This window comes from Colius striatus, chromosome 4 (genome assembly GCF_028858725.1).
Source record: "Colius striatus isolate bColStr4 chromosome 4, bColStr4.1.hap1, whole genome shotgun sequence".
In the NCBI taxonomy this organism is placed as follows: domain Eukaryota; kingdom Metazoa; phylum Chordata; class Aves; order Coliiformes; family Coliidae; genus Colius; species Colius striatus.
The window spans coordinates 16,085,428-16,099,550 of NC_084762.1; positions in this window are offsets into that span (position 1 = coordinate 16,085,428).

Sequence of the window (14,123 nt, forward strand, 5' to 3'; positions counted from 1 at the left end):
CCAATCTGGACTTCTGCGTCCAGTCACTCCAGCACTTCCCAAATATGTGGACTAGGTTGATTTTTTTGTTTTCTGTAATTATTTTAAAAAAGCAACACATGGAACAAAACAAACATAAAAAAAAAATCCCTATCAATAAAAAACCCCAAACCACAGCTTCATTTTGAAAACTCATAAAGAAGAGTGAATTCGCCACTTCTCATGGCAGCTTTTATGATAATTTCTAAGGCTCATTGCTAAGCAATTGCCTTTTACTTCAAGATAAAAAAATCTAATTCCATGTTTGGATCTTTGCATACCTTTGTTAGCAAAATTGCAATGCTCCCCTACCCTGAGATGAGCTGCTTCCCATCAATAAGTACCTCTGCCTAGTGATAAGATCACTTGTCAATTTCATTTTGATTAATGGAGAAGCTACTACTGTTATCACTTACTCTCACATTTTACTGAACAAAATAATTGATTTTAACACACCAGCTAAAACAAAGAATACAATAAAAAACTCTTCTAGATCTAGTCAAAACAGATATTTTCCAGACAATCACAAACATCAACACATTTTACTTAAGGTAAACCCAAACCACCTTGTTCAGTCTAATTCAAATGCCTGGTGCAATTTTTTGATATTTAAGCACTTCAATGTTGTTCTTGTTTGTTTTTAAGACAATGTCTAATGAAACACTGCTCTCAAAAAGTCTTCACAGGCTTATGTTGAAATGTTGAACCAATCATTTTTGGAATTTCTAGAATGTTTTCATGTTTTTTTCCTCTTTTTTGAAATGTTTTTAAATTTCTCCTTGCTCCATGTCTTCCAAAACAATGTGGATGCAGAAGGATCACTATAGGGAATTTGGCAACTGTCACAAATTTCCTCTTCCTCCCTTAAATGTCATTTTTCTGAAAATGGTCATGTGACTGTGTCCTCACTCTCTTTGGAGATACTAGAAAATTTAAACACATCTACAGTGTCTGACTGGAATATCATAAATAATCCTGCCACCTCCCACTAAAAAAGTATGAGTGCATATCAATTAACTGGCTTATAAAGACAGCACTGGCCATCCTGGAACTGAATATGAAAAAAATCAGCATGTGATCATGTAATCAAAGGCTGGACCACAAAGCTCATGCACAAGAGGATTGAGTTAAGTCTGCACAAGAAAATACCTTAATTCCATAATTTATAAACTCAATTGGCATTTCCTGAACACTTGACTTTGCAATCTGAATAATACGAATTAATTTAGTGATCATGTGTAACTAATGATGACTAATACAACAGACCTGTAATTATCTACCCGTCATGGTGGGACAGATAGCCAAGTTTTTCTCATAACTTCAACTGAATAAAAAATGAAGCAGAGTCTGACTCTGACTCTGTTTTGAAGCTCACAGGGATTGGAGTTAGTAATATGTTAGATAGCAGTCTGCATGCCCTTGTAATTTGTACAATAACACATACCCACCCACTACTTTGCCAAACTCATGCAAACTCATTTGCACTCCTCATGAATTCTCATCCTGAACACAGTGATTGCACCCTAAGAAAGATCATTGCAATTTTTCACTGCTGTACCACTCCATTCAGGTGCAGTGATTCTTTGTTATCATCCACTAGTGTGGATCCACCAGACACAAGGCAAACATGAGTGGGAGAATAATTTGCTTTTGATGTGAATGCTTTTAGTTTTAAGTTTTTCAGCATTTTATTATCTTTCTTTCCTTTTTTTTTCCCCTCCCCAAATCCCTGTTTAGAACAATCTGAATGTTGCTTTTGTGCTGACTTGGTCATTACTTTGCTCAAGACATTTTTGAAGCTGGCAGATATTCCATCTCTTAACAAGAGAAAGAGAGCAAGGTAAGTAAAAAATAATGGCCTGCCAATCACTGCTGCAAAAGAAAGATTATGGGACCCAACAGGGGCTAAAGTATTAAAGGGAAATTGCCTTTAATAGACTACTTCTTGGACTGCAAAGTAAAAGCTACAAGGCTAGAGAGACTTTCTTAAAGAAGATTATCTTCCGACTCTTCATGTTAACATCCTCAGATAGTCAAAAACAGGGGAAATGAGATGACAGCAATCTTTGGAACATCCTAAGAGATATGTTAACAAGTACTAAAGACATGCATAAAATGTAACCTGGTATATTTCAAACACTAAGAATCTAGAATTACCAGAAAGAACCATGGCAACAACAAGCAATTAATTCATACTTTTTCAGATTACCATAGAAACTGCACCAACAAACCAGAAATTATCTATAATTTCTCACTCCAAACATTCAAGCATAGTCTATAATTTCCATAGTAATTGACTGCTTGTAGTAACGACAGAAATATTATAGAATCTCTATGAAACACTATGAAATCTTGACATAATGAAGGCTAAACATAATTTTAAAAACCTGCACAGCTTTTGCCTGTGTTACAATATACCACATGGGAGCCAAAAAAAAACTTTTCATGTTCCAACATGGTGCTGCTGAAGAAATTAACGCTCTTCTGTCAGATGAAAAGAAAAATGCACTTACATCACAACAAATCACAATAAAAAGCTGCCAAGGCAGAGCAGAGCTGCAGTGTGTAGAGCACAGGCTTCGTGAAACACTGCTTTGCTCCTTTTTTCTCTCAAGAAGTCTCCCTTAGCTCAGAGGTGAGCAGCCTTTCTGTTGCTGAAGCTTGTTGCAGATTTTTTTCCAGACCACCTATTGTTAAGGAAAACTTGAGGGGAGAAAAAATTGGAAGAGAGAGAGAACTTCAATCCTGAAAGACATTATTTTCTTTCAAAACCTATTCTTGCAGGTACCTAAGCAACAAGATTTCATGTGAAGTCTTGATGTACTCAGGAGGATTGTCCCTGACTCTCTGTGTATGTTCATCGCTTTTCCAAGTCCCTAAATACTGAAAATCCTGCTATAGGTGTTGACCCTACTATAAGAAGCGGATACCTGAATATATCCAGTATGACTAAACCTACATAAAACATATGTGGGAACTATTTACAGGGGATTTTCAGTGGTTTCAATTAAAGTATTGTCAACAAAACTGTTAAAACATAATTAAGTCTAATCAACACTACTAATAAGGGTGAGGAATTACTAATTCAGTGGAGTTTTGAAGGCATCAGACAGGCAAGACTGGAGCAGAAGTGAATGCAAATTACTGCCTCAAAGTGCTGTGACAAGCAAGAACCGCCCAGAAGAGAAGCAACTTTTTCTTTTTGACTCTACAGGAAGAGTAGAGATAACTGCTTTCCACATGCTAAAATTAATCTCTGAACATTTCTTGTCACCACCACCATCAGCTCAAAAGTCCATTACTTATTTTGCATTACACATGAAATACTTCAAAGCACATGGAAGTCAATGGGAACATTCCCATTAACTCCAATTACCCTTGAATCAATTCTTCAGAGCAGTTTCACACCAGTTGAGTTTCATAGCTTTTGACTGAGTTACTCCTAATTTACACTGACAGCAGAGATTTCTGTCTGTGAATCTGAGAAGCTTTGTACGTATATTTTCATACAACCAGTAACAAAAAGACAAATAAATATTTGTTGTCTGTGGGAAAATCAGAAAGCCAATTACTTTGTGCTGAACATTTCCAAAACGTATTCTGAAAGACTCTCCTATCTTAAAAATGTGGCCAATTTGAAGGGAAAAGAACGGAGTTTACCAATGACAAGGTCTAGCTGAACATAATTAGTTAGCAATAATTAGTGAAAGTGACTGAAATATTCAGAACCTGGAAGCCCTGGTTTGGATAAATATCCACTTTCAAATTCTAGCACAATTCCTCAGTATTCCAAAAGGTTACCAATCAGGAAGTAAAACTTACAAAAGAAAGTCTCATATATTAAGTTTTCCTATGCCAGTGGAATAATGTTTAGAAGATGAACCAGCCAACTTCACATCCCTCACTTAATTTTCTTTCTCAACATGTGTATATTAAGGAAGTTCACAAAAAGATGCAAAATATATATTTCAAACTCTATGGAATATCAACAAAATTTAGTTCTTATTTGTATATAGCAGTCCTGGTGGATGATTTTACCAAAGCAATCACATTGTCTGATATAATTAGACATCAGGTATTCTCAATTATAAGTGAGGTACTGAACAACTTGATGTAAGTCACTTAGCATGGCACTGTCATAACATACATTAGATGTTGCAAGCATATTGTAAATCATTTGTCATTGATTCATGAGAAGCACTAATTCTTGGCTGAAATTGCTCAAGACTGTTATAACATTGTACTTTTCATTTACTCAAATGAGTTTGGGTTTGAGGTTTTCTTTTCATCCCCCACATCATATTTTTCAGGACACTCAATACTGTCAGGAAGGTACAAATTTCTCCAGGCTGAAAATGCACTACATGAAATATTTAAAGTGAAATCTGGGCTTGGTGACAGTCACAAAGTTAATCTAAGCTATGCTTCTCAGCCTTTACAAGCACTTGTTCATGTCACAACCCATAAGACAAACTGTTTTCAAAAAGGCCATGAAGTTTGGTAGGACATCTAGAATTCAAAACCTTCATAAGAACTACCTACACAAAGACTTTCCTGTGACTTCAGCTGTGCAACTCCCAGCACTTTCTACAAGCTGTCAGGTCCATGTGCACATCCCAGGCAGACACAGACCCTCACGGACATAGCCAAAAGGCCAGGACTCCACAGCATCTTACAGCGAGCATCCAGCCTGCACAACATAGGCATAGATGTTGTGGCTACCTGGGCTTCCTCCTAACAAGGCAGCTGAGATTCATAGCTTTCTTCTCCAGCAACTACAAGTGCTTATTCCCTTTTGGGAAAAGGGACTTATCAGGAAGAAGTAAGGCTTATAAAATATTTACAGAGACTAGAGGTAATGTGATTGTAAAGCAGATGAGGAGCATATGCTCAGCATGGGCATATTATCACAGTCTACTGAAATTTTTGACCCTCTGGCAAGGGTCAAACAAGGATCTGCTCCCAAAATTTAAGATTCAGACACACAGTTCAGTGTGGTATAAATACATGTGATTTTATGCATGAGTGTTTTGACTGAAGCTATTAGAGTATTAATGGCTTCAGCTTGATGTGTTGATGTCCTTAAGCACCTAAGCAGAATTACTCACATGATTTACATTACATAGTAAGTAATTTAATATGTATTTTGCTCACTCGGCGCCAGGTCCTGGATGAAGCTGATGCTTAAGACCATCATTCCTACTGAAAAAGCCTGATGTCATCTCCAGAAGAGGGCAGTGCTGGCTTAAACTAGGAGGACACAGGCCCTCTGAAAGTCTTGGCTTGCAAAGGGCACTGAATTTCTTAAAGCAAAAACTCCCAGTCAAAATATTGCAAAGATTTATAAAAACTATTACACTACACAGTAACAGCCAATAGAGCAGGCTTGAACGGGACACCAAGTTTTGAAACATTTATCAACAATGTTCATATCTTGCCTTGAGATTTGGGCAGAAGCTGGATCTGTTTTTCAGAGCCTTTCTGTCTTCAGAAGCCGTGGACAGGTTAGATTAATTGCTATTTCTAGGAAAGGGAAAGTGATTGATAGCGGTTGTTATCTCTCGTTTGATCTTGTAGAGCTCAATCTGCCTGTTCCTTTTATCAGAGGCATAAGGAAGGGCTTTGTGCTCAAGAGTGACCCAGATATTACTCCCCCAGGGGCATATAGAAACTTGTTACAGATCCTCTTCTTACCTGTGTAGCTCACATGTAAAACCAGCAAAGAAACTGCATGCATATAAAGCTGACATTACTGAGAGAATCTGGGACCCTGGGGCTAAGAACTGTGAGAGGATTAATCACAGAATCTTAAGGGTTGCAAGGGACCTCAAAGGATCACCCAGCTTAATCCACCTGCCAGAGCAGGACCACCTAGAGTAGGTCACACAGGAACTCATCCAGGTGGGTTTTGAATGTCCCCACAGAAGAAGACTCCACAACCCATCTGGCAGCCTATTCCAGTGCTCCCTCACTCTCACAGTGAAGAAGTTTTTCCTTCTGTTTCTTTGGAATCTCTTATGTTCCAGCTTATACCCATTGCCTTTTGTCCCATCATTGGACATCACCGAGAAGAGCCTGGCTCCATCCTCCTGACACCTGCCCTTTACCTATTTGTAAACATTACTGAGACCACCCCTCCAAGCTAAAGAGCCCCAGCTCCCTCAGCCTTTCATCAGAAGGGAGATGTTCCACTCCATCATCTTGGTGGACCTGTGCTGAACTCTCTCCAGCAGCTCCCTGTCCTTCTTGTACTGAGGGGCCCAGAACTGGACACAATATTCCAGATGTGGTCTCATGATGGCAGAGTAGAGGGGGAGGAGAATCTCTCTTGACCTACTGCCCACACCCCATCTAATACACCCCAGGATGCCATTGGCCTTCTTGGCCATCAGGGCACATTGCTGGCTCATGGTCATCCTGCTGTGCACCAGGACTGCCAGGTCTCTTTTTACACTACTCTCTAAGAGTTCATTCCCCAATCTGTACTGGTACATGAGCTTATTCTTTCCCAGATGCAAGACTCTGCACTTGCCCTTGTTGAATTTCATTAGATTTCTCTCTGCCCACCTCTCCAGCCTGTCCAGGTCTCGTTGAATGGCAGCACAGCCTTCTGGTGTTTCAGCCACTCCCCTCAGTTTAGTATCATCAGCAAAATTGTTGACAGTTCCCTCTATTGCCTCAGCAAGGTCATGAATATATTGAACAGTGCTGGTCCCAGCACTGACCCCTGAGGGACTCTGCTAGACACAGGCCTCCAACTAGACCCTGTCCCATTGATCACAACTCTCTGCCTTCTTCCCTTCAATCAGTTAAATATCTACCTCACTAACTGATCATCCAGCCCACACTTTCTCAGTTCTGCTGCCAGGATGCTGTGGGAGATGGTGTCAAATGCTTTACTGAAATCGAGATAAACCACAGCCACTGCAGTACCACCATCTATCTACCTGGTTACATCTTCATAAAAGGCTGTCAGGTTGGTCAAATATCACTTCCCCTTGGTAAAACCATGTTGACTGCTCCTAGCGGCCCTTTAATCCTTTATAAGTCTGGAGACAGCACCTTTCCAGGGATGGAGGTGAGGCTGATCAATCTGTAGTTACCCAAGTCCTTCTTCTTCCCCTTTTTGATGGCTGGAGTGACATTTGCTTTTAGCCTGAGGACTGGATTAAAAGCAAATGTGTCAGGAGACACATTTGTGCCTACCTCTCCTGTTCTCCACGACTTACTGAAGATGATGGAGAGTGGTTTAGCAATGGCTTCCATCAGCTTCCTCAGCACCTGCGGGTGCATCCCATCCGGGCCCATTTATTTATGTACATCCAGACTGCTCAACTGATCCTTAACCCAGTCATCAACCAAACAAAACTCCTCCTTTAACCTGACTTCCTCTGGAATCTGGAGCTCCTGAGGACAGTCTCCAGCGGTATAGACAGTTGCTCCCTTTCAATCAACAGAAAGAGAAATGAGTTGTGGGAATGTATAGAAACAATCTCCATAAAAAGGTAAATGACAAACTTAAAGGTCAGTCTGTTATTAGCAGATCCTCTGACTTTTCTGACAACCACATGTCCTTGTTAAGCAGAAGTAATGGGATTGTGAGGAACCAAATGCCCTGGAAAGAGATAGTCAGAGAAAAGAGGTGTTTGGCCATGCATGAGGCCGGAATGATAGATTGACACCCTGGATGGCCCACGTTGTTGTTGGTCTCCTTGGCATTCAGTAATTCCCAATAATGCATGGTCCCATTGGTAACACAAACTCAGAAAACAAGTTAAGAAAAAGGAGCCATTCCAGCCCTAGAGTGAACTGAAACTCATGGGAAATGAAAAGAAACATAGGAGGCTACTGGCAAGGATTTAAACAGAGCTTCATTATCTATCAGCAACAAATGGGTGCCAGCAAAGCAGAGGGCAATAAGAAGATATCTTTGTCTCTGACAAGCACCATTCCTGACAGGCTTTGACTCTGATCACTTGACATTTTAAAACGCTTTTAGTTATTTCAGGTACAGGAGGTTATGAAATGCAATTATAGGAGTTGGAAGAGGCCTGCACACCAGACAAAAACCTGGCAGAGATGCTTTCGAACAAGAGGCAAGGAAATTGAAGTATTTGTGCACATTTTAATGCAAAGAACAGGAGCACTTTTAGGGTCATGTTTGTGCCTTGGGACTGAGCACAGGGAAACAAATTTCTGGAGGAGTTGTGAAAACACAGGAACTCAATCCAGAGCAAAGTTGAGCTTGGAAAACATGGACAATGGCTTCACACTGTGAACATGATAGAAATAACAAGATACTACTCAAAATAAAACTGGAAAACAAAGGACACACATGCCTAATGTCAGGACACTGTGGGGTCTGGCAGTTCCCCAGGGCTGGGCACTGGGAGCTTTGGGGGCTACCCGGTGGGTCGTGGCAGGGCCCAGCAGCCATGGCCCATCCCATGGCCCCAGCCAGGAGCAGGGCAGCCTGGAGGGAACCAGGGCAGCCTCCTTCACCTTCCCAGGCACGGGCTAAGGCTGGGCTAGGACACAGACCCACGGGTGGGAGATCAGAGTCATGGCCTGTGATGGCAACTGGGGTCAGACAGCAAGGCCTGCTAGCACCTTCAGGGCCCTTAAAATTAGAATGCCTACATCACCCAAAGCTGCTACCCTCAGAGTTAAGAAAAAGTACAACCTAAGACAAGGATCTGAACTTGGGGGGCAGGGGGGGGGAAATTAACTACAATAGATCATAAATCTATTGGCAGAGGCAGTGATGTGTGTCCAGTATGGACAAGAAGGCTACTGTCACCCAGCGAAATGCTCTCCACAAAGCAATTACAGAATTACAGGACATGAACAGCAGTAACAGAAGCTGTCCATTTAGAAATAAAAGCATATTTACTAGTTTCAAATGTTGGCACACTCACAGGAAACTGAGTGTCGGAAAAATAGCCTGATCTGCTGTGTGGACGCTTTGAAAGGCAAAACGGTAACCTGCAATTAGATGGTGGTAGCAGGTAGAATAAATGTTCTCTCCCAGCTCTAACACCAATGAGAAAACAAGAACAGTCTTCTATTGGTATTACTACACTTCTCATTTCCAGCCTTGAGAAACAGGCAGGAATAGCAGAAAACTAGCTCTCATCCAGCACCACTGCTCATTCCTTACATCTGTGTTTTTGTACTGAAAGTCCACAGTGCTTCCAGGTACTGTGGACTTCCACGTGATAATCCTCTCCAACTGATCTTAACAGTTCCAAAAGCTATTAGCAGTTTGTAGTCTACCACTGAATGACTGAGCCCTAAGCCAACAAGTAAAACAAATAACATTTTTCTTTTTTTCCCCCCTCTCAGTTTCACTGCTAGCTGGCTCCTAGCAAATTTTGAGTTTTGCCTCTTACAAATATAAGCCACTAGATATCTAAAAGGCTTTTCTGTGTCCAAGATCATTGCCTTCAGAAAGCTTTACAATATCCAGTGTTTCCATACAACACCCTAAAAGAGGATCTAGGTATTCCTCTGCTCCCTCAAGTTAACAGTGTTCAGAAGCAGACCTTTGACTTGCACTTGCAGAATATATTCCCTTGAAGGAGAAAGGAGAACTTTCACTTACACAGAGTATGAATCAATTCCATATACAGGAAAATGACAGGTAAAGGAGAGGAAAGAAGAGGGATTTATAAAGAGTAAAAAGACCTACTGTCTTCAGTCCATCAATAAGATGATAATAGCACTGCCCCCATATCTCAGATTCCCCTGGCAACACTTAGTGGTTTTGTAATTACACTTGCCTTTAAAATTACTTTTCCTTCTTTATTGTTGTAGGGGGAAATCCACATTAGAGACATGGGAGTCATTTGACAGTACATCAGGGAAAGAGTAAATTTATTCAATGCAAAAGTGCTTTGAAATACACAAAAAGAATGTAATAACTCTAATCTCTTGGATAATCTGTAACATTAATAGGCACAGTCATGGAGACAGAAGTGTGGGGTTTTGGTTTTTTTTGGATCTGGCACCATGGATCAGAGTATCGGAGACCCTAAATTATCTCCTTAATCCACATACAAAACACTTTTTTGGTGAGAATTACCTACTATCTAACTTTTTTTAGTCCTCTCTTTACTTTGTCGTATTCTTTCTTTACTTAAAGGCCGAGTATGTCACTTGTTCTTTTCAAAGACAAACTAATTGAGCTAACAACTGAAATTGTTGCACATGCAGCACAGTTGGGGTGTTATTTCTTTGATTTAATTCAAACTTTTCAAGACAGTTTCTTTAAAAAAATTTTTAAAGATCAAACTATATCTGGGATTCTTTAATGACAATGCTACAGCACTGACATCATACTGTAAGGGCGAACTTCATCTGGATCCTGAGTGATTCTGAGGGCAGGACACTGCTACAAAGCCAGAGCCAAAACCAGGCTTTTCTAAATTAGCTCTTGGAAAACATTGCCTATGCTTCCAACTTTTAAGAATTGGAGAGGCATATATACATGCTGTGGATTTACAAATGAACCAGTCTAAATCCATTTATTCTGCTACTAAAGCCAGTAAGAAGGCGACCAGTGATAATGCAGCAGTCACAAGCAAGCAGGCTTTATCATTTCAAATTGGAGGCTGACTGACAGAGGAAATATGCCCTTGTGAATTATCCAGCAACATGATTAATGCAAGACTTTCAGTAGATTTATCATGTGATAGTCCCTGATGGGAAAAAGCAGTGGGTGGGAGAGGGTATACTGAGTATAGTGAAGAAAGAGAGGAAATGGAGCACAGCATTAGCCAGGATCACTCTCTTTGATTTCATTTTAGCAACAGTTGGACATAAAAACCCCACTCAGAGCACACAGCTTTGTGTAGCAACCAGTCAGCTATTAGGTGCTACTCTCCAATGATCTGACTTGCTTACGTAACGACAATTAAGTTGCTGTTCTAAGTGACTGCTGCTGATTAAATGCCACAGTGCAGGTGCTGTTCTGATTTACATCTATCATGTGAAGAGTGTGGCTTAGTGCAGATGGCAATGGTATTTACAAATTAGCAGCCGGAGGTGATGGGAAGACAGCAGAACCTCAGCAGTCAATAGCTGGACTGCTTTAGCCACAGAGGATACACTTAGATTAGATGACCCTTTTAAAGGGTCATCTTTACTGAGGGTGGAAACCACCACATCAGTGAAGACAAATGGCTGAGACAGGGACAAGCAATGTCTGATTACTTCTTTTATCTCCCTTGCACCAGCACCATCAGCACCCAGCAACTGAAGTCATAAAGAGACACCTAAGAGAACCTCAAAGCTGCACAAAAAGGTCTCCACTAATCTTTACTGTGGGCTTTCATTCTCCCCAGTGCATTCCTCTTCCCCTTAAGGAAAGCATCTAACATGCAGTTAGCATTGCAAACATGTCAGCATGGCTTGCTTGTCAGGCACACACAGCACTTCTCCTGGCTAGAAAGAAGTCAGATCTTGAGACTTGGGGAACCTCTACAGACAGTGCATGTAACTGCTGCAGTGCAGAAGCAGGAGACAGGACACAGAGAAAGCAAGAGGCTCTGGTTCAAAAGCAAGAGAAAGGACACAGAGAAAGCAGAAGGCTCTGGTTCAGAAGCAAGAGACAGGACATAAAGAAAGCAAGAGGCTCTGGTTTAAACCTCTCCAATAATTTGGTAGTAGAATTTGAACTCATCACAGCCCAGTTTTAAACACAGCAAAGAACTCTCTCAATCACTTTCAAAACATAGAACAGCCCAATGTAAGCTCTGATGTGATAAGTTCCTACAGCTTTCCCTAGGAGATATCCCTCTGAGCTTGCCCTGCTCCTTACAACTTTTTCCTGAGTCTGTTGTGGGTCACTGACAGAGTTGGGGACACTAGCTGAAGTAGACCTTTCTTCATATCCAGCATATCCTGATGTTACAGCGAAACATGGGCTGTCTCCCCTGTCCTCCCCACAACGTTGACTGAGCAGGTACGTTCCTCTGAGAAGGGAGGCTTCGCTGACAATAAGCTTCACAAAACTCGAACAGCGACTGTGATAGCACTATAGACTGTCTGACAGACTGGATATTTTTTTCATCCTGGCTTTACTGCTGCTAGAGTATGCCAGGAAGAGTGAAACAGGTTAAAAGCCAGTGTAAGTGACACGAAAGAAAACCAGTCAAAAGCAAAGCCTTCCCCTATAGTCAAGATGCTCTGTAGTTAAATGTGTTGGAGTACAGCAACTCAACTCACAGCACTGGCTGAGGCAAAGAGGCAGAGAATTGCCCTCATACCTCCATAAGTTGTTTCTTTACTGCTGGCCCATGGTTGATAAAAAACCCTAAATGCCAAGATGCTAGAAAAGACGACTTGATCTGACAGTGCCGATGAGAGAGGATCTTAAATTCCACACAGAGCATAGCTAGCAACATGCTGAGGTAACAGTTATGCCCAATGCATCAGCATCATACATCATAACTACCCCAAGGGTAAAAAACCACTAGAGCAGAAAACATATCACAGGGGCACTGAAATTCTGTTTCTTGAGGATATCTATAATGCTATAGTCAGGATTCCTGAGCTGACAAGAACAATAGAGGTGAGTAGGCTACTCCATTCTTGTCAATGAGAGAAAAAAAAAAACATGAACAACTAGAACAGCATGAGCTACACAGATAGATTTATGTCCCCAGTCAGGAAGACTGCTTGGACAGCTGGCCCAGCTGTGAGAAACAACTGACTTTCAAAGATAACACCTCAATTATAATTCAGTATGTTTTTCCTCCATCCTGAATGAGAGTTATCTATATTTTGTCAAGTGGCTGTGTTCGTCCTATTATTATATTTTTCCTGTTAATTCCATCATCCAGCTCATTTTTAATGATTTCTAGTGGCTGGAAAGAGCAAATACAAACAGGTAAGTGTTTTCAGCATCTGAATAGCAGCTTCAGATTAAAAGATCTACATCATTCAATTCCAACATCCAACCTTAATCTTGATATATTATTGAGTTTGTCTTTATCTATTGCTGTGACAGAAACTGTTCACATACAAGGAAGAAAATGAGCAGAGGTCTGTTATATTATTTACAAGGCGTCAAAAAGACACACAAAGCTTTACACACAAATGCAGAAGAAAGTCCCTGCCTTTGAGTTTTTAATCTTATCTTGAAGAAACACTGTCAGCAGTCCCAGTTTAAAACAGCCAGCATTACCGTGGGTACAGACCAGAGGTATACATGTGTGGAGAGCCCAGAGGTTATTTTACCATTGTACAAAGCCTAATGTTTTCAAATTAGCATCATGAACATTTTCAGATTTCAGCCTATAAACCACACCTGATAAACCATGTAAATAACAGAGGTTCTTTCAGAATGGTGTCTCTGTACTTAACACAGTTTTTAAATCTTTAGCAGCTTTTTAATGGCTTTTTGTTAGAAATAGATTAAGCTATTTGTGTTGCTCTGTTACATTACCTACTTTTCAGTCAGACATCAGTACTGATAATGATGCTGTTCTTCAGAGGCTATGATTTTTAAATGATGTTCATTGACCTTACCATAAAAAGGCAGAATGACTTTCTGATTTCACAGGGATTAGCCCATGGTACTCAACACACAATCAGCTTTCTGCAAAGCCTTAAACTGTTCTTAAGCAGTCTCTGAATGAGGCTGGATTAATATGGTCAGGAACAGGATCTAAGGCTGGGGATTTCAAAGTATAGCACAGTTTAGGAAATCAAGCATCAGTCATATACAAGAAAGATGTTCAGATACCAGCTACCAAAACTATCAGAGAAAGTGGAAGCTCTACATTACAAGAGAACACTGAGATTGCTTTGTTTAGCCTAGAAAATAAAGGGAGGAAAAAAGGTTGGCAGGCATCAGAGCTGTTTTTTAAGAAGACATTAAACATTGTGAGCATGTGATAGAGAAAATAACTATTCAAGTCAGAGAGCAAGAGGATAAAGACAGGTAATGAATAAACTTAGCCTGCAAATTAGGCCCAGCGATGCAATTTGATAGGCTATCAGCCTTCTAATGGGAGATGAGAGAAAGCAGGAAGATCTAACTACTTTTAAATGGAGATTGATTAGTCTGTGGAAGAGACTGTATGACGTGTTTGCACTCC